Here is a 23,882-nt window from a genome sequence, read left to right as displayed (position 1 = left end):
TCTGGAAGATTTGTTTAGGCACCAATGCTTAAACCAAGGCAGCACCGAAGTGTGCCACCATCTTGAAAATATAGAATGCTTACCAAAACACATGGACTCTTTGTGTATAGAAAGAGTCACAAATGCGCATGTGTCAATGCACCATCTGTTGAGGTACCTCCTCCAGGTCTCCAGATGAGATCACCAATCCATAGCCATAGCATATAAAGAAAATCAGGAATGCCAACGTAGTGTAATATATACATTTTTTTAATTCCAAAAAGATTTGCCACTCACATAATAAAAACAACAAGTGTTTGTCTGTAATACCAATCCCAGGATTCACACTAGTCACTTCCTGGTAACAGCATGCATGGTGATGTCATGAGCGATGAGTCATCACTTGTGACATCACCACGCACGTTGTTACCAATCTGGCCAATTAAATGAATGAATGCTTGATGCGCCTGAATGCATGTAAACTAGCCTGAGTGATTTTTAGCAATTTTTAATGCTGTTCTGTCGGGGGAAAGGCATTCAGAAGAGCCTAGTGGGCATGAGGCCTTACTGTGTCTAGTTTTTGAGTGCTTGCTTACACAACGATATTGCTAATATAGAGTTAGTCCTGAGATGGGCAACAAAAAGGGTATGAGGGATAAAAGATATCAGGAGAGACTGGGGAAATGTAATATGGACGCCTTCAATGATAAAAGGGTATGGGGGACATGACAAAACTTTTAAATACATTGAAGGTGTGAATAAGGTTCAGGAGGGCAGTAGTTGCAATATGAAGCTGAGGTCAAAAACATGGGAGAATGCGAGAACAACATAAAAACAAAAATTGGAAAAAAAAGTGAAACAGAGCAATACAAAATCACAGTAAAAAAAACCCAGCAGACTCGATGGACAACTTGCTCTTTTTCTGCTGTTGCTTTTCTGAGTCTGTGTTTTTCAGTTGACCAAGTTAATAGATGAAAGTTTCCTTCTTTGAATACTGTACTTAATTTTGTCCCAAAGACATTTACCTGCATTTAAAACCAGGATTCTATAAACCAGATTACTTTCTTCAACTCACTGACAATCCAGTGCTGATGTTCCTAACTTCAGTTAAAACATTTCTGCAAGTCAACCATGGATAGGAGAGGTGCCCTTCATAGTTATTTACTCTTACATGGCCAAATGCAGCCATATGCAGCCCAAAACCACCAAGAACCACTTTGCTTATAGTGGGTGTTTTGAGAAGAAATCTGATGATTTGGTACATTCACTGTATGATTTTGAGATTGCTGTCCTTGATGAGTCCAACAACTTTAAAGTGTATGTAATCCTAACAATGAACTTTAGATTGTACGCCCCTTGAGGGTTAGGGACTGATGTGACTGTACAATACATGTATGTAAAGCACTGCATAAATTGACAGCTCTATATAAGTACCTGAAATAAATAAATAAATAAACGTATTTGATTTGGTTCCTAATATATCATTGAACGTTTTTGGGCATATCTGTTTGATAAGTTGAAAAAATAGCTATTGATCTTGCCATAAATCTTGCAATCTGATCATTTTCTATGTTCGCTGCTGTGCAGACTATTATCAAATACATTGTCTCTGAGGACTAAAACACCCCCATACCGCTCTATGTTATGGACAAATAGGAGAGGGGCAGGGATTCATAGTGCTTTCTTGTTTCTGTTGTCCTGAAACAGATGGATAATTGAGTGTTGTCACCATAGGACAAGAAATGTGTTACTGGAAGTATCACCAGGTAAAAATAAAGGAAAATAAGCTTGAAAAAAGAAAACTAATGCAGTCATCACATCTAACGATGGTAAGCTGCAATATATATATTTTTTGGTTTTGGGTTTAGACACACTGTAAGGTCCTTACGAGGCTCTGCAGCTTCCGCATGTATTTGCAAACATGTGCTAACTAAACCCCTGTTTTTAACGCATACTGTTGGACAGGACAATTCGGCTTGTTCGCAAGCTGCTTGGTAAGTTGAGCTGGGAATTTTTTTTACCTTTATTGTTTGACATGTGTCAACCTTCCATGTGCTCCTTGCTGTGATGGCCAGTTATAGATTGGGGCAGTGACCATTTTTTGTACTGTTGATATGCTGGAGAGAGGGTGCACTGGACACCTTGGCTGTCATTTTGCTATATGCTGGGTGTCTAGTACGCCCCTGTACCTTTAAGGAGGGTTGGGCTCCCTCAGGCTCACCTGCCCTCAGTCTATCCATTTATACATGTGCTTCTACTATGGAGGCTCTCATAATTTAGAGTTAGGAACTGCAGAGTATTGGGGAGCTGTGAAGAGGCTCTGTAGTTTACGTATGTATTTACAAATGTGTGCTAACTAAACCCCTGTTTTTAACACATACTGTTAGACAGGATAATTCAGTTTGTTTGCAAGCTGGTCATTATGCTGAGCTGGGAATTTTTCTCTTATATTGTTTGACATGCGTCATCCTTCCATATGCTCCTTGCTGTGAAGGCCAGTTATAGACTGGGCAGTGGCCATTTTTTGTACTTTACAATTTTCTAACCCATTTTTTTGGTATTAATCCCCATGCATTTTTAAGTATCTTTTGGGTAAGACTGTAACGCAAACCCATTTTTTACCTATTCTGGCCAAACCTGCAGGTTTGCTTTAACCCCAACTTTGCCAAGCATATACATAACTTCCCTTTTGCTCCTCTACTCTTCTGTTCAAAGCTGGAAGCTGAAAGAAATGCCCTTTTATTATAGAGATAAGAACGGGTAAAGGCGGAACAGAACAAACAGCAGGTCAGTTGTGCTGCAGTGCTCATGTGCTACAAAGGACTTGCCAATAGGACTCTCCTGCTTTTCCTTCTATTGTCCTATCACAGGATTTGGAAGGAACTAGAACTGCATGTGTTACGTAATTGCATCAGAGAAAAAAAAACAGCTCTTCTGGCCTGCCAGACATGGTGGTGCTATATGGTAGAGCTGTGTATTTCTCAAATGTGTATAGGCAGTAATACAAAGCCTTTTGCAAAGAAAACAGGCTCATTATACAGTATGTGTTTCATCTATGTATTTAGCTGTTTCTATATAGTTCCACTTTAAATGTATTCATTGAATATTAATTGAAAGTGTGTGTTGCTTGCATATACATATGTGATACATAACAGTTTTACTCTAAAACTTTCTATTGGCTACAGCAAAGGTGTCAAACTGGCGGCCCTCCAGCTGTTGCCAAATTACAAGTCAAATGAGGAATTGCACGATTGACAGTTACAAGCATGACTCCCAAAGGCAGTGGCATGATGGGACTTGTAGTTTTGCAATATCTGGAGGGCCACCAGTTTGAAACCCCTGGGCTACAGTATGATTCAAAACTCATAGAGTCTTTAACACACTTCTCTGGCAATAACTAGTTTATATACATGCATGAGCTGAGCTTTCATACTTTCGCCCACTGCAGCCTATAGGCAGGGCCAAGAACATGGCGGGAAAACGTATAGATACGCAGGTACCATATGCCAGCTTCAAGCCCAAATTGTACTAATGTGAGCCCACACTCCCATAGGGAGTCCTTGTACCCTAAGTCTTTGTGCCACTCAACCAGTAAAGTAAAAGCTCACAAACCTTCCGCCCCTCCTCTGGGGGATCAGGTGGCCTACTTATTTCCCCAAGGCATAGGCCACAGACTAAAATAAGGAGAGGTAAATCCAAAAGTTCTTTCTGCTTTTATCTTTACTAAAGTGCAAATAACAACAAAACATCTCAAATTAAAGGTTGTTGGTGACCAGTCACATTGTCAGAGCCTGGGTCCGAACCTGGGCCTTCTGCGGTGAGAGGCAATGTTTCTTCTTGCTTAGCCACCTGGAATTCTGGACAGCTCCCTTGACAATTGTTTGGATAATCCTGCCTTGGCCCTGTTTGTCTTGAACCTTGAACCCCTTGCTCTTCCCATGTATTTCCTGATAAAAGCCATCTCTCTGCATTTCCTCTTTGCCAGATTATTGTGCCTTCTCCAGCCAATATCCCGCTTGTCTCTCCTGCTGCTGTCTATACCTTCGCTACTGACCTTTGGCTTGTTCCTGGACTACGATTTTGCCTCATCCTCATCTACTACTGTTTGTGACCGACCCTTGGCTTGTTGACTGACTTCGCTTTTGCTTGATCCCGAACTTGTTCGATCTGCTACTGGATTCAGGCTTGCTCATTCCCTGGTGGGGTGATCCTGAGATCTGCGACCTGGTACCAACACGCGGCCAAATCCATCTCCACTATTAGGAGCTCTGGTGAAAACCGGTTGGTGCTTAGACCCCGCACCTCAGGTGAGCCTGCGTCCTTTCCCAGGGTGACTTGCCTGTGTACCTATCCTGCTGGTTTCAGGTAAGCCTTAACATTGCTATAGCAACTGGTCTCTGAACCTGACCCAGACCGTGACACACATACTTACGGAGTGTGGTGAACGAGGTCCACACTGGGTACTGGTAGTTTGGGAATTTCAGCTGGCCACCTGCCATTTTGTTTTGGATCTTGCAACTGCCACTGTCAGACAGAAGTGCTGCTAGTAATACAGAAACTGCAGCACTGCTTCTTCTTGTCTGACTGGAGCCTCCTTGGCTCCAGTCATTTGACATATCTGGGGGAGGACTTCCCTCACTCTGAACTGCTGCTACATCTGGAAAGGAAATGCACTGAAGTGGTATCTGCACCGGGGGCCGTTTGTACTGAGGGGATGTCTGTACTAGGGGGTGTCTGTACTTGTAGGTCTGTACTGGGCTGTATTTTCGGTTGCCTGTACTTGCAGGATCTGTACTGGGGGATTTTTTGTATTGGGGGTTTGCATTGAATGGGGTCTATACTGACAAAAATGGAGGGTGTGACTGTTTGTAGTGGGGGTGTCTATACTGGAGGGGGTCTGTACAGGGGGAAGTCTGTACTAAGGGGGCCCTGTACTGAGGGCGGTCTGCACTAGGTGTTTGTATTGGGGGTGTCTGTACTAGGGGGTTTGTACTGAAAAGATTAGGATTGGAGAGGAAACTACTTGGGGGTTTTGTACCGAGAGATTAGGATGGCAGGGAAGTCTGTATTCAAGTGTTAGGAAAAATTATCTGCCCTCTTTGCCAGATATGCTAGGTAGAAGAAGATGCCAGTTTTGTATATAAACAAGTTTTATATATTTTCATTAATCCCTACGGAAAAGACATAATTGAGCTGATATGTAATATATTTTGGCATTTGCTTTTCACCTTTTGGCATTTGTTTATCAGTTGAATAAAATTACTGCTTTATGAAACCTATTTTTTAAAGCCAGTACATCTGGTTATGTAACTGACTTTCACTAGCATATGATTTTGAAAGGGGGATTTCACTGTGATACTTCTTCATATTATTAATGCCAACATTACACAATTTACAGTCTGACAGACACTACATCTTTGAGTCTGAACTTTGTGGCTCCAATTACTGTAATATATAGAATAATTTTTTTTTAATTGTTTGCGTTATAAGTAATAGACTTACATACCCACTTGTCGTAAAGGGGGTCTGCATTTTAGCTTTTTGGCAAATGTTCCTTTCAAAAATAAAACACTCAGACCGGTAAATGTAATCTCAGATATAAAATAAATAAATAATGCAAATGTTTGAATGATTTGTAAGGCTTTCAGTTTAAGGGTCCAGCTAAAGGTGGCATCCATTTACAGACAGTAGCTGTGTCCAGGTCCTAGTAATCATATTCAATTGTACATAGTAATTTACTGATACATACTCACCAGCCTCTTTATTAGGTACACCTGTTCAATTACTTGGTAACACCAATTGCTAATCAGCCAATCACATGGCAGCAACTCAATGCATTTAGACATCTAGACGTGGTGAAGATGACTTGCTGAAGTTCAAACTGAGCATCAGAATGGGAAAGAAAGGGAATTTAGTGACTATGAATGTGACATGGTTGTTGGTGCCAGACAGGCTGGTCTGAGTATTTAAAAAAACTACTGATCTACTGGGATTTTCATGCACAACCATCTCTAGGGTTTACAGAGAATGGTTCGAAAAAGAGAAAATATCCAGTGAGCGGCAGTTGTGTGAACAAAAATTCCTTTTTGATGTCAGAGATCAGGGGAAAATGGGCAGACTGATTTGAGATGATAGAAAGGCAACAGTAGCTCCAAAAACACTCATTACAACCAAGGTATGCAGAATACCATCTCTGAATGAACAACACACTGAACCTTGAAGCAAATGGGCTACAGCAGCAGAAGACCACACCAACTGTCTGCAGAGTCAATAGCTAAAGACCTCAAAACTTTGTGTGGCCTTCAGATTAGAGCAACAACAGTGCGTAGAGAGCTTCATAGAATGGGTTTCCATGGCTGAGCAACTACATCCAAGCCTTTTATGACCAAGTGCAATGCAAAGCGTCAGAGGCAGTGGTTTAAAGCACCCTGCCAATGGACTCTAGAGCAGGGGATGCGTGTTCTCTGGAGTGCTAAATCATGCTTCTCTGTCTGGCAATCCAATGGACATGTCTGGGTTTGGTGGTTGCCAGGAGAAGGGTACTTGCCTGACTGCAATATGCCATGTGAAAAGTTTGGTGGAGGGGGGATTGTGGTGTGGGGTTGTTTTTCAGGGGTTGTGCTTGGCCCCTTAGTTCCAGTGAAGGGAACTCTTAAGTTGTCAGCATACCATGACATTTTGGACAATTGTATGCCAACTTTGTGGGAACAGTTTGGGGATGGCCCCTTCCTGTTCCAACATGACTGTGCACCAGTGCACAAAGCAAGGTCCATAAAGACATGGATGAGCGAGTTTGGGGTGGAGGAACTTGACTGGCCTGCACAGAGTCCTGACCCCAACCCAAAAGAACACATTTGGGATGAATTAGAGCGGAGACTGAGAGCCAGGCCTTCTTGTCCGACAACAGTGCCTGACCTCACAAATGTGCCTCTGGAAGAATGGTCAAAAATTCACATAGACACACTCCTAAACCTTGTGGACAGCCTTCCCAGAAGAGTTGAAGTTGTTATAGCTGCCAACTCAACATTGAACCCTACAGACTAAGACTGGAATGCCATTAAAGTTCATGTGCGTTTAAAGGCAGACATCCCAATACTTTTGACAATATAGTGTATATATATTACCCTCTTCAGTGTTCTCTCTAGATGGAGGGTTTCCCTTTGTTCCTGTGTTGGTGATAACTGCAAAAAATGTGGAATTCCCATTACTTTCTGTCCCAGGATAAGTTGAAGCACTGAAGCATAGACACTTACAGCAATGAAAACTTCACATGAGCTTTTACTCTTCCAGAACGATTTAAAATGTAAATCCAGTACAGTTTTTGACTTAAGGTATACTTTAATTGGTTCTATCCATCTTTGCATTACAGGAGTATTGTGATCCCAATCCCTGTTTAATATTTTGTAATGCTTAATAAAAAGCTAGGATAGAATTTGTGCAGCAGTAATTTATAATAAAAGGAGATGGATGGTCAGGGAGGGTTTTAAGGGAACAGGTGGTCTCAAAATAAGTTTACAGCAAATTCCTCAAATTAGAGAAATGTCCTAAACACACTTGAATGACGATTCCTTATTTGTACAGACCCTTTGCACTGAGATAAAAAAAACTACTGTGCTACTGGAGGGCAGTTTTGCTTTATACACAAGTTAACTTTTCAATTGTATAGACCAACAAAATTACTCTTATTCCTTTACTCCTTCAGCTCTTTTAAATTTACTTAACTGTAAATGTCTGGAGGTGGACAGAAGAAAAAAACAAAAACATTTTTTTAAAAATCACAATTTATATATTTCAGTGCTTGGTGCTGCATAATCTTACTGCTGTAGGATATAACACCATACTTTACGCAATAATCACAAAATTAAAAAGAACAAAACAAAACAAAAAAAACCCCACAATAAATAATAGCCAGAAAACAAATGCAGAAAGACTTCCTTACATGGTAGGTCACTGGAGAAATTCCTACTTGCATAAGTAGTCAGTGAAGGGTGCCCTTACATTGTGGTCAGTTGAAGAGATGTACCCTTACATTGCTTGTCAGTCAAGTGACTCATTACATGGTGATCACTTATTACTTCTTTATGTCTATTGGAAGGTATAATATCCTTTACATTGGTGATTTAGTGGAAAGGATGAATTATTTAATTGTGGTTCAGTGGGAAGAAAGTCCCATACATGGTTCTCATTGGGAAGAATGTAACCCTTACAGAAGGCTAAAACAATAATTTGTGTAGTGCAAGAGACTCTTTTAAGGGTCATTAGCCCTTGGAATTTTGCAAATATAACCCTGTCCTTAATGCTACTTCCTGCATTGGAATGAATGGTGTTTTGGTGCACAGAGGCAAACGGAGCATATTACACTATTTTATAGAACAGTGCAATGCTTTATAAATGCACTGGTATTTATTTTTGAACTTTGTTCTCTTAGGAAAGTAAAGGAACTAAATCCCTCTGTCTCTCTTAATCTTCAATTGCCCTTTTTGGTCTGATATACAGACTTCTATAAAACGGGGATACTCCAAAAGAGTTATAGTACTCTAAACCTCTAGGGCAGGGGTCTCCAAACATTCTAAACAAGGGGCCAGTTTACTGTCCTATAGACTTTAGGAGGGCTGGACTGTTCCCATTGGGACTAAACAATGCCCTATCTTTGGTGTTAGGGTAAGATATAGTGCCCCATCGTTGGTGTCAGTGGGAGGAAATGTGCCCCATCGTTGGAATTATTGGGAAAAATAGTGCCCCATCATCGGTGTCAATGGCAGGAATAGTGCCCCATCATTGGTATTACTGATGAGAATAGTGCCCCATCATTGGTCTCAGTGGGAAATATAGTGCTCCATCATTGGTGTCAATGGCAGGAATAGTGCCCGATCATTGGTATATTGATGAGAATAGTGCCCCATCATTGTTGTCAGTGGGAAATATAGTGTTCCATCATTGGTGTCAACGGCAGGAATAGTGCCCTATCATTGGTATTACTGATGAGAATAGTGCCTCATCATTAGTATTACTGATGAGAATAGTGCTCCATCATTGGTGTCAGTGGGAAATATAGTGTCCCATCATTGGTGTCAGTGGGAGGAATAGTGCCCCATAATTGGTGTCAGTTGGAGGAATAGTGTCCCATCCTTGGTATCAGTGGGAGGAATAGTATCACATTGTTGATGTCAGTGGGAAGAATAGTGCCTCATCGATGTTGTCAGTGGAAGTAATTATGCGCCATCAATGGTGTCATTGGGAGGAATAGTGCCTCATCAATGGTGTCAGTGGGAGGAATAGTGCCTCATCATTGGCGTCAGTAGAAGTAATTATGCACAATCATTGGTATCAATTGGAGAAATACTGCCTCATCATTGGTGTCAGTGGAAGTAATTATGCACCATTGTTGATGTCAGTGGTAGGAATCATGCCACAATGTTGGTGTTGGAGGCAAGAATAATGCCTCAAGGGCTAGATAAAGGCAAGCAAAGGGCCACATCTGGCCCCTGGGCTGCAGTTTGGAGACCATTGCTCTACGGTATTGCATAAAAAAAAAAAGCACTTGTTGATGTAACCAATCATTTTTTGTTCTATTTTTTTTTTCTGGTCCACGCAACTGGGGATATGGCATGGGTAATTTGTCTACATACTTTGTGCTAAAAGGTGTACTGCTTTGTCATTATCGTAATCAGAACATTGAGATTTACTGTATGAAATATTAGTTTAATGGGCTCTGGTTGATTCTTCTAATTCAAGACAATTTTTATTTCAGTAGGTTTTTATCATTACCCTTTCATGTACAAAACCTCTCTAAAAAGCCACATGCAATATATATGGGAACCTCTGTTCTGGGACAAATGTCAAGCCTCATCTTATCTGCATTCCCTTCTTGCAGCTCTCATATTTGTAGTTCTGGCACTGTATTAAAAGGATTTGGACCTTTTTACAACTTCAATCACCAGACTCCTGAATTGATTTCCTTTGGTATAATTCAGCACTCAAGCATGAGCTCCTCTGCACACGAATAGCTTCGAACTTGTCAGTTTAGTTGGAAATGAGAAAATTAATATATTAAAAGGTCAGAAACAATGGCTCATTTTCACTTTTACCTGGAAAATCTCTTTAAACTGGTTATACAAAGCAATTGCATGACTTATATATAGCTATTAACTGAAAATGATGTAAACCAAGCAACAGTTAAGCCCTAGAGCGTCTACCAAAATATTATCCTAAAGTGTTAGTTTCATTTATTCATCAAATGAAATGCTGATTTAACTTTCCTATCCTGATTCAGCCAATCTGTCTCTCTAGGGGAGACAGGCGGAGGACACAAAGTGACTCATAGCAACATTTTAAAAAAAAAGGTGTCAAGAAAAGTGGAAAACAAAAGTGCTTCAGATAAATTAAAAAGGAACTAAACTCTCTCAAGCAACAATAACTATTTTCAACCCCTTGGCACCAAGCATGCACAAATATGCAGCCCCACTGAACTGGGCTTTTTCTGTGGGCCACATAATTGCGTTTCTGTTTTTGTGTTGGGAGAGCACCCAACACAGGGGCCGGAGTCTCACTAAGAGTCCCGGGTCCCGTACTAATGATCAGGACCCGGAACTCCTGATGCCCCCCTCCCCCATGTTTTCTCTCTCTGAATGAAGGAGAGAGATACATTGTATCTTTCACTCTTTGCAGAAAGAAAAAAATCATTACTGTACCCACGTGCAGGGCCGTGTTTACCTGCATGGGTAAACATGGCCCTGTACAGGGATGCAAAAGAATTTTGTGCGTCCCTTTGCAGGCAGTCACACTGATGTTTATTGGGACATACTGACTGCATGGACACAGCCACTGTGCCTCAATATGACACCCATGTGGGTGCAGGTCCCAAAACTCACCCTATCTACATTCAGGGATCTGCACTCACACAGATGTCATATTGGGACATAAATGGGACTGCCTGTGCAGGGATGCATGGAACACCTGTGTATCGCTGTATAGGTAAACACAAGCAGGGGCAGACTGACCATTTGGAAACTCGGCCCAGGGTCAGTAGGGGGCCCCATGAGATGCCCCTGGTACCTTTTTCATAGGCTTTTTTGTTTGTCCAAGGACACAGGGGCCCCATGATCCCCTGTTGCCCGGGGGCCCCATGAGTTGTCAGTCCGCCCCTGAACACAAGTATACTGTATTGCACAGCCAGTGTGAAAGAGGTCTTATATCCAGAGCACTGGTCCCTAGTAGTGTACTGGCATGTTAACAGCTCTCCTGCTACCTGTTCTTGATTTAGGTATATTTTAGGTTAAGATCAAGGTTAACATTGTCACGGTTGACACTGCCAGATGCCACGGAAAGAGATCATGGGGGTTGGGGGGATCACATTTGTTTTCTGGAATCACATGACTTGTAGTTAGACCCTTGGCATTACTAATTAATTTTGTAGCATTTGTTACAAAACCTAACCTGACGTTTCATTGGTATAGTCCGGGTGTCAGCAACCCGCGGCTCCAGAGCCGCATGCGGCTCTTTTTCACCTTGGCTGCGGCTCCGGAGCACACTGCCCACCAGGTGACAGGCAATAGGCCAGCAATGGGCAAACTACGGCCCGGCGGACCTTTTAATCTGGCCCGCGGAGCTAGGCTACCGCTAGGCTCCTCTCACAGTCCGCCCTGAAGACCGGTGTAGCATGAAAATCTGTCTCCTTTGAGGATCTGTCCCCCTCGACGTATCTGCGCATGTGCCGGAGATCGCCGATCGGCTGCTAATGCCTGAAACTGGCACATGCGCAGATACGTCGAGGGGGACAGATCCTCATAGGAGACAGATTTTCATGCTACACCGGAACGGCGCGGGAACACGGCGAGAGGAACACGTGGAGCAAAGGTAAGTGAATTGACACAGGGGGGACTTGGGGACTTAATATGGGGGATGAATTACTATAGGGGGGATGAATTACTATATGGGGGATGAATTACTATGGGGGATGAATTACTATATGGGGGATGAATTACTATGGGGGATTATATACTATATGGGGGATGAATTACTATATGGGGGATGAATTACTATGGGGGATGAATTACTATGGGGGATGAATTACTATGGGGGATGAATTACTATATGGGGGATGAATTACTATATGGGGGATGAATTACTAGGGGGGATGAATTACTATGTGGGGGATGAATTACTATGGGGGATGAATTACTATGGGGGATGAATTACTATATGGGGGATGAATTACTATATGGGGGATGAATTACTATGGGGGATGAATTACTATATGGGGGATGAATTACTATATGGGGGATGTATTTTCAGTTTTAAAAACGTGGCTCTCAAAATAAATTTCAATTGTGGTTTTGGCGAGATTTGGCTCAGTTGAAAAAAAAGGTTGCCCACCACTGACCTAAGGCTATGATTGTGATTATGACGATACACTGTGGCCCTGATTAACCCTTTGCTTACTGGGCCCTTAAACCCCCTTCATGACCAGAGCGCTTTTTGCAATATATGCAGTGTCGGATTTGTTTTAAATGTTGCAATGGTTTTGCGGCTCCCAGTCTTTTTTTCCCTCTCGGAAACGGGTCCAAGTGGCTCTTTATGTCTTAAAGGTTGCAGACCCCTGGTATAGTCAATACCTTTAGAATTATCTTTCATATATGAGACCTATTATCACATGATCCATCAAAAAAGTGTTAAATACTTCCATGCATTACAGAATTGTAGAAGTTTTACCTCACCAATGTTTGTTTATATTCAAAGTAGGACATGTACCCTTTGAGATGTAGATAATTTACACATATTTGCCTATTTATAATTTAAACCATAGCGTATCTTTCTTAGGGATCATCTTGTAGCCTGCTATTGACAGGTAGCTTTAACTAGTTGGTTAAGATAAATGGGTCATTCAACTGTTGGCAGCACAAAAAGGAAACTGGGACAAGGCACATGATCTTGTAGATATTAAAAGTAAGCTTGGTAAAAAGTAGGTAAAATCCCATTGTGCAAAGAAAAAAATTTTGTGATGTACGGTAAACATATTTTTATATGTGTGTATATTGTTTGTTCTGAAGTTTGGCTTGTATGGTATTTTCATGGGACTTGCCACCACTGAGTTGCGTGTCAAATACAGAGTCAGTGCTTTTTTGTGTAATCTTCTTCCTATTAGCTGACAAAAGCTCAAAGGAGTCTAAAAACTAACTTTAGGCTGCCGTAACAGTCATTTGTAGAACCCCTTATGATGCTGCCTGTGTGGTCTCAATAGCAACAATAGTATTCCTTTTCTCCCCACAATTCCCACTTATCCATCGCAGAAGGTTTGGGTAAGAGACAGAAATACAGTGGGGCAAAAAAGTATTTAGTCAGCCACCAATTGTGCAAGTTCTCCCACTTACAAAGATGAGAGAGGCCTGTAATTGGCATCATAGGTAGACCTCAACTATGAGAGACAAAATGTGAAAAAAAATCCAGACAATCACATTGGCTGATTTGGAAAGAATTTATTTGCAAATTATGGTTGAAAATAAGTATTTGGTCACCTACAAACAAGCAAGATTTCTGTCTCTCACAGACCTGTACCTTCTTCTTTAAGAGGCTCCTCTGTCCTGCCCTCATTACCTGTATCAATGGCACCTGTTTGAACTTGTTATCAGTATAAAAGACACCTGTCCACAACCTCAAATAGTCACACTCCAAACTCCACTATGGTGAAGACCAAAGAGCTGTCGAAGGACACCAGAAACAAAATTGTAGACCTGCACCAGGGTGGGAAGACTGAATCTGCAATAGGCAAGCAGATTGGTGTGAACAAATCAACTGTGGGAGCAATAATTAGAAAATGGAAGACATACAAGACCACTGATAATCTCCCTCGATCTGGGGTTCCACACAAGATCTCACCCCGTGGGGTCAAAATGATCACAAGAACAGTGAGCAAAAATCCCAGGACCACACAGGGGGACATAGTGAATGACCTGCAGAGAGCTGGGACCAACGTAACAAAGGCTACCATCAGTAACACACTACGCCGCCAGGGACTCAGATCCTGCAGTGCCAGACGTGTCCCCATGCTTAAGCCAGTACATGTCCGGGCCCGTCTGAAGTTTGCTAGAGAGCATTTGGATGATCCAGAAGAGTATTGGGAGAATGTCATATGGTCAGATGAAACCAAAATAGAACTGTTTGGTAGAAACACAACTCGTCGTGTTTGGAGGAGAGAGAATGCTGAGTTGCATCCAAAGAACACCATACCTACTGTGAAGCATGGGGGTGGCAACGTCATGCTTTGGGGCTGTTTCTTCACAAAGGGACCAGGACCACTGATCCATGTACAGGACAGAATGAATGGGGCCATGTATCGTGAGATTTTGAGTGCAAACCTCCTTCCATCAGCAAGGGCATTGAAGATGAAACATGGCTGGGTCTTCCAACATGACAATGATCCCAAATATACCGCCCGGGCAACGAAGGAGTGGCTTCGTAAGAAGCATTTCAAGGTCCTGGAGTGACCTAGCCAGTCTCCAGATCTCAACCCCATATAAAACCTTTGGAGGGAGTTGAAAGTCCGTGTTGGCCAGCGACAGCCCCAAAACATCACTGCTCTAGAGGAGATCTGCATGGAGGAATGGGCCAACATACCAGCAACAGTGTGTGCCAACCTTGTGAAGACTTACAGGAAACGTTTGACCTCTGTCATTGCCAACAAAGGATATATAACAAAGTGTTGAGATGAACTTTTGATATTGACCAAATACTTATTTTCCACCATAATTTGCAAATAAATTCTTTCCAAATCAGCCAATGTGATTGTCTGGATTTTTTTTCTCATTTTGTCTCTCATAGTTGAGGTCTACCTATGATGCCAATTACAGGCCTCTCTCATCTTTTTAAGTGGGAGAACTTGCACAATTGGTGGCTGACTAAATACTTTTTTCCCCACTGTATATGGCCATCTCTTGTTTTTCTGCTAAGTAAGATTCCTTACTAATCAGGTGCTATTAGTGCAGTCAATGCTGCATCAGTTGGCAATTTCAGCAGGAAAAAGGACAGGTTTTAGTCTGTGTGTACCCTTTCTGTTGAAACAGAAGCTGGTATAATGACTGGCTTCTGTTGAACGATCCTGGTGGAAAACCAGCATTCAGTACTAGACATGTTCCTTGTTTTTGTTGTTTTTTACGATTTGTTTTTCAGACGAGAGTTTGATTTTCAGAGATTCAGATGTATACGAATCTCCAAATGGACATAGTATCGAATGGCACCAAATCCGAAAAAATTAACAAGTGCATTTATTTCATTCGGATGATGTCACATGATGCAATTGTAGTTCAGACTCATGGGGAAATTATTTACATTTTTGAATCTGCTCAATAATTCAGATTCAGATAATGAATGAATCTGAATTTCATTTCATTCGTTAATTCGTATGCACATGATGCCAGTTGTCCAATCAACTCGTGCCATTTCTCTGGGTTGGACTAGTATTCGAAACTATTGAAACCTTCCAATTTGAATCCATCCGATTTGATAATATATTGAATATACAGCAATCTTCTGGAAAAGCTGCTAAGTTTTTTTTAATCCATATTTTTTAATCCACACGGATCAATGAATATACTTAAAGTGGAGTTCCACCCAAAAGGGGACATTCTGCTTTAAAGATTGGTCCCCCGCTCCCCATTAAGGATTGGCACCTTTGGGGAGAGGGGGGGGGAACGGGTACCCAAATTTGATAGGTACCCGCTCCCACTTCCGCTGTGATCGCCTAGGCGATCGGAAGAGGAAGTTGTCCTCCTACCCTCCCTCCCTCCCCGAAGTCTTGTGGGATACGTGACAGGTCCCAGAAGATGACGGGGCCATTCAGGAAGAGCAGCACTACTCGCGCATGCGCAGTGGGTACCCGGCTGTTAAGCTGCAATCTGTCACAGCCGGGTGCCCACACTGAAGATGCAGGTGCCTGGAATACAGGATGGCTGGTGAAACTGGCTGTGGCGGGGGCAACACAGGATCATGGGACAGGTGAGTTGCTATTTTTTAAAAGTCAGCAGCTACAGTTTTTGTAGCTGCTGACTTTTATTCTTTTACAGAGTGAGTGGAACTCCGCTTTAACGAATGCCGAAGATATGAAACAAATTACAAAAATGAATCGAAACAACATGAATATCTCCCCTGTGTACATGTCTAATCAGTATTTGCAGCCAATGGCTGCAGTGCTGATCTGTGTATTCTGATGTGGGGGGGGGGTTAGTCCTCACAGAATACAATAGCGTGGCAGGGGAACTGCATTGTTTGTTTGGATGCGCAATCTGTGAGTTTTTTCATTCAACTAGCTGGTTGCATAGTTAATCCAGTGCAGTCCCACTGCACACCCACCACAAGACAAGGCAAAATGTCTTGTCTCCAGTGTGGCTGGGTCACACTACTGTGTTGTGGTGGTGTGCAGGCGATGTGCACTGAAAAAAGTACTGTGCGCATTACTTTTTCCCAGCGCAGTACACTTACTGCACACTGACCAAATAGAGCTTTATGAAATATGACTGTGTGATATTTCAATAAAGTTTATTAAGAAAAGTAAACAGTGAAATGCCTTGGGATCAGCCCATCAGCACTGTCTTCACTGCAATGCACACCAACCGCTGCATTGCAGTGTAGCCGCTGGTGTGATTGGACTTCTGTACAACTACCCTGTAGGGCTTTTCCAGCTCGTTCAGTGCCATCTGGGTGGCACAGTGGGGACGTCTGTTAGCTGTCAGAATACAATAAATCAGCGAGAAGGATTCCCCCATCCACATCAAGTGTGTAAATGGGGTAATTTTTTTTTCATATAACTCACTGGTCTTAAAGTAATGCTTGGGAAATTCAAGTACCAATATCAGATGCTGAATTCATTCAAGCTGTTCTCTCAGCAGCTCAGCTCACCCTGTTAACCCACTCAGAGCACCATCTCTGTATTTACTTAAAATAAGAAGGCTGGAAGGCTGGGTGGCTGGACATAGTTAATGGTGGGGAAGGTTGAACTAAACTGCTAAGAGTGTCCTAAATGAGAGTACTTATGTTGTAAAATGTGAGGATTAATTTCTCCACAGAGTCTGCAGTTACAGAGGTCAGTGAGGACTTATTTCATTTATTACTTATTAAGAATGTGTAATTACAAAAGTCTCAATGATTTGAAGTCAGCTGCTAAAACATGATGTATTCCAGCGCCAGCTCCAGCTCTAGAATGTAACTAAATGCATAGGCTGCAACTAAAGGGGACTGACCGATGCTCCAGCTAGCATTGTCACCCTGCACTTTACACAAAGAAGGGTTTGAGTTTATTCAACACTGAAATATCATCTTTGGGTTAAATGGTCTCTATAAGTATACAAGTACCTTTTATACTGTGTTTTATAGTTTATTAGGTAATATAGTTTATACTGTGAAAATCATGTGTTTGCACAATAATGATTACATGTTTAGAAAAATTTAATTGTTCTAGAAAAAAAAAAGTTACATTTATAACAGTGATATAAATGTAAGTATGCCACAAAATCTGATGTGGTGATAATCTCTTCCTAGTTAAACTAGACATGGGTGTGCATCAAAACCTTGGATAACATGTAAATTGGAATTGCAACATAATAACACACATATTTTTTCTTCTTTCACTTAGGCAAAGTTCACACTTGAGCAGGTTTGTGCTTGCATGGTAGCCCATTCATTGGAATCGGCTGCTGTGCCTGCGCACAGATTGACTTTAAAGATTGACTTCAAAGCACATCATGACACACAACAAACCATGACAATGCACTTAAATGCAAGCATGTTGACACCCAAAGCACAACTAAAGTCAATGCACGTTAACACACCTTGACATGGTTTTTGCTGTGCTTCCAAAGATTTCAATGGGAAACGCATCAGGGAGAAAAATGATGGGTTTGAATTCAACCTTAATGTCACTGATAGTTTCAGAACATATTTGCATATAGTAGCAATGATTCTTTCTATGGCTTCCTTTTTTTCAGCAATGTTTTTAATGTCTGAATACTCATATCATAAGTAATGTCACTGCCAATCTGGTTTCATAGTTGGGTGCATATAGTGCTTTGTGCATGGTGTTTCATCAAATAGATTCTATATACTTATATATTTTCTGTATTCGCGTTGCTTTTGCACAAAATGCAGAACAAAATACATTTTCTTAGTCTCCAAAATCCTCAGGTTCGAAATAGGTAACCAGAATATCCCAGTAGTCCACCATAAAGGTGTACAAAACACAACCTTCTATCCTTGCTTTGTCATCCTAACCAATCTCCACCACCACCTGTAAATTGATAGCATGCCCTTCTTATGGACCTCATACACTGTTCCATCCATGCTGCATGTTCCACCTTTTTCCATGGACATTTTATAGCATTTCTCAGTTCATGGAATTCAATTTACATGTTTTCATACGTTCCTTAGCCATTGTTAGTTAAGCTGTTTGTTAAGGCTCACTCTCCCACTGGAGAACCCACTTTTGTTCTATTCAGTTCTGCAAAAGAAGAAAAAAAGGTTTTCAGTATAATCAATTTTTTTTAGCTCTGCGTGTACTTTATATTTTCCTGCGTGCATGTCTGTGTGTTTTTTAGGTGTTTGCAGGGGAACTTGAATGGGAGGGTTTCCTCAATGGGAGTTTTAGTCTTTCCACTGGTGGAATACTATGCCAAAAAAGTCTTGTCCCTTCAAATGCATAGAGTAGGTTTCTCAACCAGGGTTCCATGGAACCCTAGGTTCCTTCAGAGGTTATGTATTACCGCTGCTCAAGGTAGAGAGACTCCCAATATCCAAGCTCAACTCCCCTGTAGGTACTAGCCCAGCTCATGTGCTGCATAGATAATGATCCTTCAGAGGTTACTAGGGGTTCCTTGAGCAATGTTTGCCTCTTAGATAAGTTTCCAGTGATGCCATTGATCTTTTTAGCTATCTATAAGGTGGTGATTCTTCCCTATTACTTCAGTTGTAAGGAGCATTATTCCCACTGACCATCACACTAATTAGTTGTAGAAATAGTAATTTTTTGCATGGGTTTCCTGAGACTGGAAAGTTAATTCACGGGTTCCTCTGTGTTAAAAAAGGTCATGAAGGGCTGGACTAGAGGGTAATCCCATCAAGCTCAGCAACGTTGAGACTCTAGAAAAAAAATGTGGCTGTTAGCTGGCAAGAAGTAGAATAAACAATGTCACCTTGCGCATGCTTCATTCGAATAGATGCAAGGTGACAGTTTCCAGTATCAACTTTTGTGAGAATGGGCAGCCAAACTCATCTTTTCATGGACATCCGTGTGTTTTCAAAGAATTTCTCATCTTGCGCATGGAATTGTACATGATTCAGAACTGCACGTGCGTTTCTTTATTATCAATTATGGGATGGATCGGGTATCTTTGTCTTTCTTTTTTCTTCTTTCTTTAACAGCAATATTGCAGCCACTGCAGATGCCAAAAAGTATAAAACAACAATGCAGCAAACCACACAGGAAAACCTGGAAGCAAATGCAGGTGAACGATGACTAGGCATGTCAAAGATTAAACTGCTTTCCATTGGCCCAAGAAAAACACATGCAAAAATAGCTAAAAATGCAAACAAATATGGTGTAGCGCTCTAATAAATAAATGTAATTAAACAGATATAAAACTAAATAGTGAACCAATCCCTAGTGGGATAAGTGAGTGAAAAATGGTGAATATATAAATGGTCTATATCCGACCTATTGTGATCCAATACCGCAAAAAACAGTGCTGGATAATCCAGATCTCAAAAGTGAAAAACTAAATGGAATATGTCAATAAAGTGAAACACACACGTGATCCCAGCACTAGGGGACAAGTAACTACAAATGGTGAAAAAAGTGCTCAGTGTTATAAAACACTCAAAACAACATATATAAATGTGTAATAATGAATGATGATAACAGTGACAAATGATAAATATAGAACCCCTATAAAAATACAATCTGAATCATAATAGACAAAAAACAATGAATAGCAATTCTTTCAGTGGCAGAATAGGCAAAAATGAACAAATAAATCCCCTATAACAACATAAACGCAAGTCCAATCAAAAAATGTGTGACACCAGTGTCCACAATAATACAAAAAACATGCAGGTGATCTTGTGTGTTGCAGCGTCTGGTGATGAATCCACACACAGCTAAAATGGCTCCGACCCTCCTTACCATGACCCTAAAAGGGCCTACAAGACTTTTGGGTCACTCCTGGACACTCCAAGACCAGATTCCTTCTAATGATATTCTTCAAACAATCTCATATCAGGGAAAAAACGTAAGAACCTTCCAGGACAAGATCAGCCCGATATTCCCTCTATTTGGTTCTAATTGATATGACCAGCTCCCACAGGATCCACATAAAAAGAGAACCGCAAATAGTGTGATACCCTGATGAAGTCAGGTGTGCCGTGACGCAACGCATAGGTGACGTGGTGACGCAACTTCCGGCGTGGACGCCATTTTTGTACTCTCATAGAACCCATGCAAGTACACCCATACATGAGGTTCTAATGCAAATAGAAAGCTGAAATCAAATGTGAGTGCATTGGCTGTGTTTATTTACTCTGCATAATTAAAATGGTATCACACTATTTGAGGTTCTCTCTTTATGTGGATCCTGTGGAACCTACTTCTAAGTTCCATCAACCTGCTTCAAGCCCCTTTTGCATTTCCATTGACTTGTACTGTAAAAGGAGAGAAACAGTTGTGACATGAAAAAAGCCTATCAACACAAAACCTTAGGGGCACAAGAGCAAACCAGCAACTGTGGTTGGACGTACCGAACTTCCGCATGAGCTGGGCAGCTTGGTGGTGTCCCAAGTGGGCTGGGACTCTTTCAAACTCACGTGGATAGCGCCAGACAACAACTATGAAAAATTTGTGATTAAGGTTCAGGAATTAAAGGATGGAGAAGAACCACAAACCATTGTGGTTCCTGGAGAACTTCGCTCTTTGGAAGTGCCGAGCCTGAAGCCGGCCACAAAATATAACATCACATTACATGGGGTGATTCAGGGACTTGACACCGTGCCTCTCTTTGGAGAAGCTGTTACAGAAAACAAGCCAGAAGTAGACAACCTTACCGTCACCAGTATCACACCCGAGGGCTTTGACTTGTCCTGGACAGCAACACAAGATTCATTTGATGGCTTTGTTGTAGAGGTTACTGATGAGGACAGGTTACGTGAGCCAGTGAAAATTAATGTCCCTGGTGATCTCAGGAAAACTCTTATCTCAGGGGTACTCATTACACCATCTACCTCTATGGTATTGTTCACGGTCAACGAACGCAGCCTATTAGTGTCTCGGCAACTACAGAATCAGAACCTGAAGTTGGAAACCTCAAAGTTTCCAGTATAACCCCCGATGGGTTCCATCTGTCGTGGACAGCTGACGAGAGTGGCTTTGACGACTTTATCATTAAAATACAGGATGCTCAACACCAACATGAACTGGTTGTTCTGACAGTGCCGGGCGGTGAACGCACGAGCGCAGTGACGGGACTGAGAGATGGCACTGAATATGAGATTGAGCTGCATGGTATTGCTAGTGGTCAGTGCTCTCCACCGGTAAAAGGAGAGGCAACAACAGGTTTGGGATCTCCACAAGGACTATCCTTCTCTGATATCACTGAGAAATCTGCCAAAGTTATCTGGCTAGCTCCAAGAATACGGGTGAACAAATTCGTCATCACATATGTTCCTGTGGCTGGAGGGGCCAGTAGCACAGTTGAAGTTGATGGATCAAGAACACAAACTACCTTGGTCAACCTCTTGCCAGGAGTTGAATACCTTGTAAGCATCGTGTCCGTGAAAGGAAGTGAACAAAGCCAACCTGCTTCTGGTTCTCTGACCACAGCCCTTGACAGTCCATCAGCACTTCGGGCCATCAATGTCACAGAGTCTGAGGCTTTAGCACTGTGGAAACCCTCTTTGGCTTCTGTGGACAATTATGTTATCTCCTACTCAGCAAAGAACGCTCCTGCTATGGATGTAACGGTTTCAGGAAACACAGTGGAAAACAATATTATTGGACTTCAGCTGGCTATGGAATACACACTAAAAATCTACGCTGTTAGAGGACTCTTTAGAAGCAAGGAAATCTCTACGACCTTCACAACCGCATTGGATGGCCCTAGAGATCTAGCTGCAAGTGAACTCCAGGCCGACTCAGCTCTGGTCACGTGGAGACCCCCAAGATCCATTATTACCGGTTTCTTGCTGATCTATGAGTCTGTAGATGGAACAGTCAAGGAAGTCGCTCTGGGGCCTGATGCTACTTCATACAGATTGCTAGATCTCAGCCCATCTGCTAAATACACTGTAAGACTGCAGTCCATAAATGGAAATGTCAAGAGTAAATTCATCCAAACTGAATTCACAACAACTGGGCGTCTGTATCCATTGCCTAGAGACTGCTCGCAAGCCCTTCTGAATGGAGAAACAGAGTCAGGAATGTATACCATATATGCCAACGGCGATCAGTCTCAACCCATGGAAGTCTACTGTGACATGAATGTTGATGGTGGAGGATGGATTGTGTTTTTAAGACGAATTGATGGTTCTGAAGATTTTTACAAAAACTGGAGGACATATGCTAGTGGATTTGGAGATTCATCTAAGGAGTTCTTCTTGGGTTTGGATAACTTGCACAAGATCACATCGCAGGGACAGTACGAGTTACGTGTGGACCTCAGGGACCACGGGGAGACGGCTTACGCTGTCTATGACAAGTTTAGCGTTGCAGACTCAAAGAAGCGGTACAGACTTTCAGTCAGTTGCTACAGCGGTACAGCAGGAGATTCAATGACCTATCACGATGGACGCCCATTTTCCACCTATGACAAGGACAACGATTCCGCCATTACAAACTGTGCCTTGTCCTACAAAGGAGCTTTCTGGTATAAGAACTGTCACAGAGTCAACCTTCTGGGCAGATATGGTGACAACAGCCACAGTCAGGGAGTCAACTGGTTCCATTGGAAGGGTCACGAATACTCCATTCAGTTTGCAGAAATGAAAGTCAGACCCGTGAGCTTCCGAAATCTTGAAGGAAGACGGAAGAGAGCATAAAGACTAACATAACATTTTGACAACAACATGCAAGAAGAGGTGCAAAGACTGACTGTGGTGGCGAACTACAACAGCCAGCCCACACCCCACTATCACATAACTCAACCCTTAAAAAAAACCAAAACAAACGTGTCTTATGGAAATACCACAATGTCTTAAGTATGCCATCGCTTAAAGGAGCTACCAATAATTTTTTGGCCCCAACAGCACCAAAGACTTTTGATGCAGCTAAGTTGTGCTTACGGAATCCTCCACTTGTGAGGCAGGCAAGAAGAATGGGCGTGAACATTGGCCGGAACCATGAAAAAAATATGAACTGTACAGTAGTAGTTTTAGATATTGTCATATTTTTAAACTAAAGCTATTGTGTAATATTTTTGTCTTAAGAATGTTTTATTTGGTGGGTTGGGTGGCTTTTATATAAAATAAAATAAACACGTTACAGTAAAAAAAAAACAAAAAAAAAAAACAAAACACAAAACCTTAGGGCCCATTCACACTAGTGCACTATAGTAATGCATGGTAACATGTGGTAAGTGCATTGGGGTTATGCAGTGCCATTTATTCTGAATAGCACCCCAACACAACTAGCTGACAGACTTTTGGTGAGCTGCCAAAAATGCTACATAAACCTTTTTGGTGCCTGTTGGTGCATTAGGCAGCCTATTCAAATGAACACAATAGGCCTTAAGAATCGTAATCTAGTTAAATGTCACCAAGGAAAAGCTGTTCTGCCAGAAAAAGAACCACTTCAACCACCTTTATTATATTCTGTTATAGTAGATATTTGCTTATTTCCTCTGTCTTACTCTAGCTTGGTCCAAATTAACTTTTTA

General features: G+C 41.8%; 1 pseudogene; it reads left to right on the top strand.

Moving 5' to 3' along the window:
• The first annotated feature begins 609 nt into the window (after nt 1–609).
• On the top strand, nt 610–23,512 carry LOC149469595 (tenascin pseudogene; annotated as a pseudogene).
• Nucleotides 23,513–23,882: the final 370 nt, after the last annotated feature.

This window comes from Staurois parvus, unplaced genomic scaffold (assembly GCF_062004578.1).
Source record: "Staurois parvus isolate SC_StPar_1 unplaced genomic scaffold, SC_StPar_1.0 ptg000066l, whole genome shotgun sequence".
NCBI classification, from domain to species: Eukaryota; Metazoa; Chordata; class Amphibia; order Anura; family Ranidae; genus Staurois; species Staurois parvus.
Note: the sequence above shows the minus strand (reverse complement) of the source record. Positions and strands in the feature narration are given on the sequence as shown.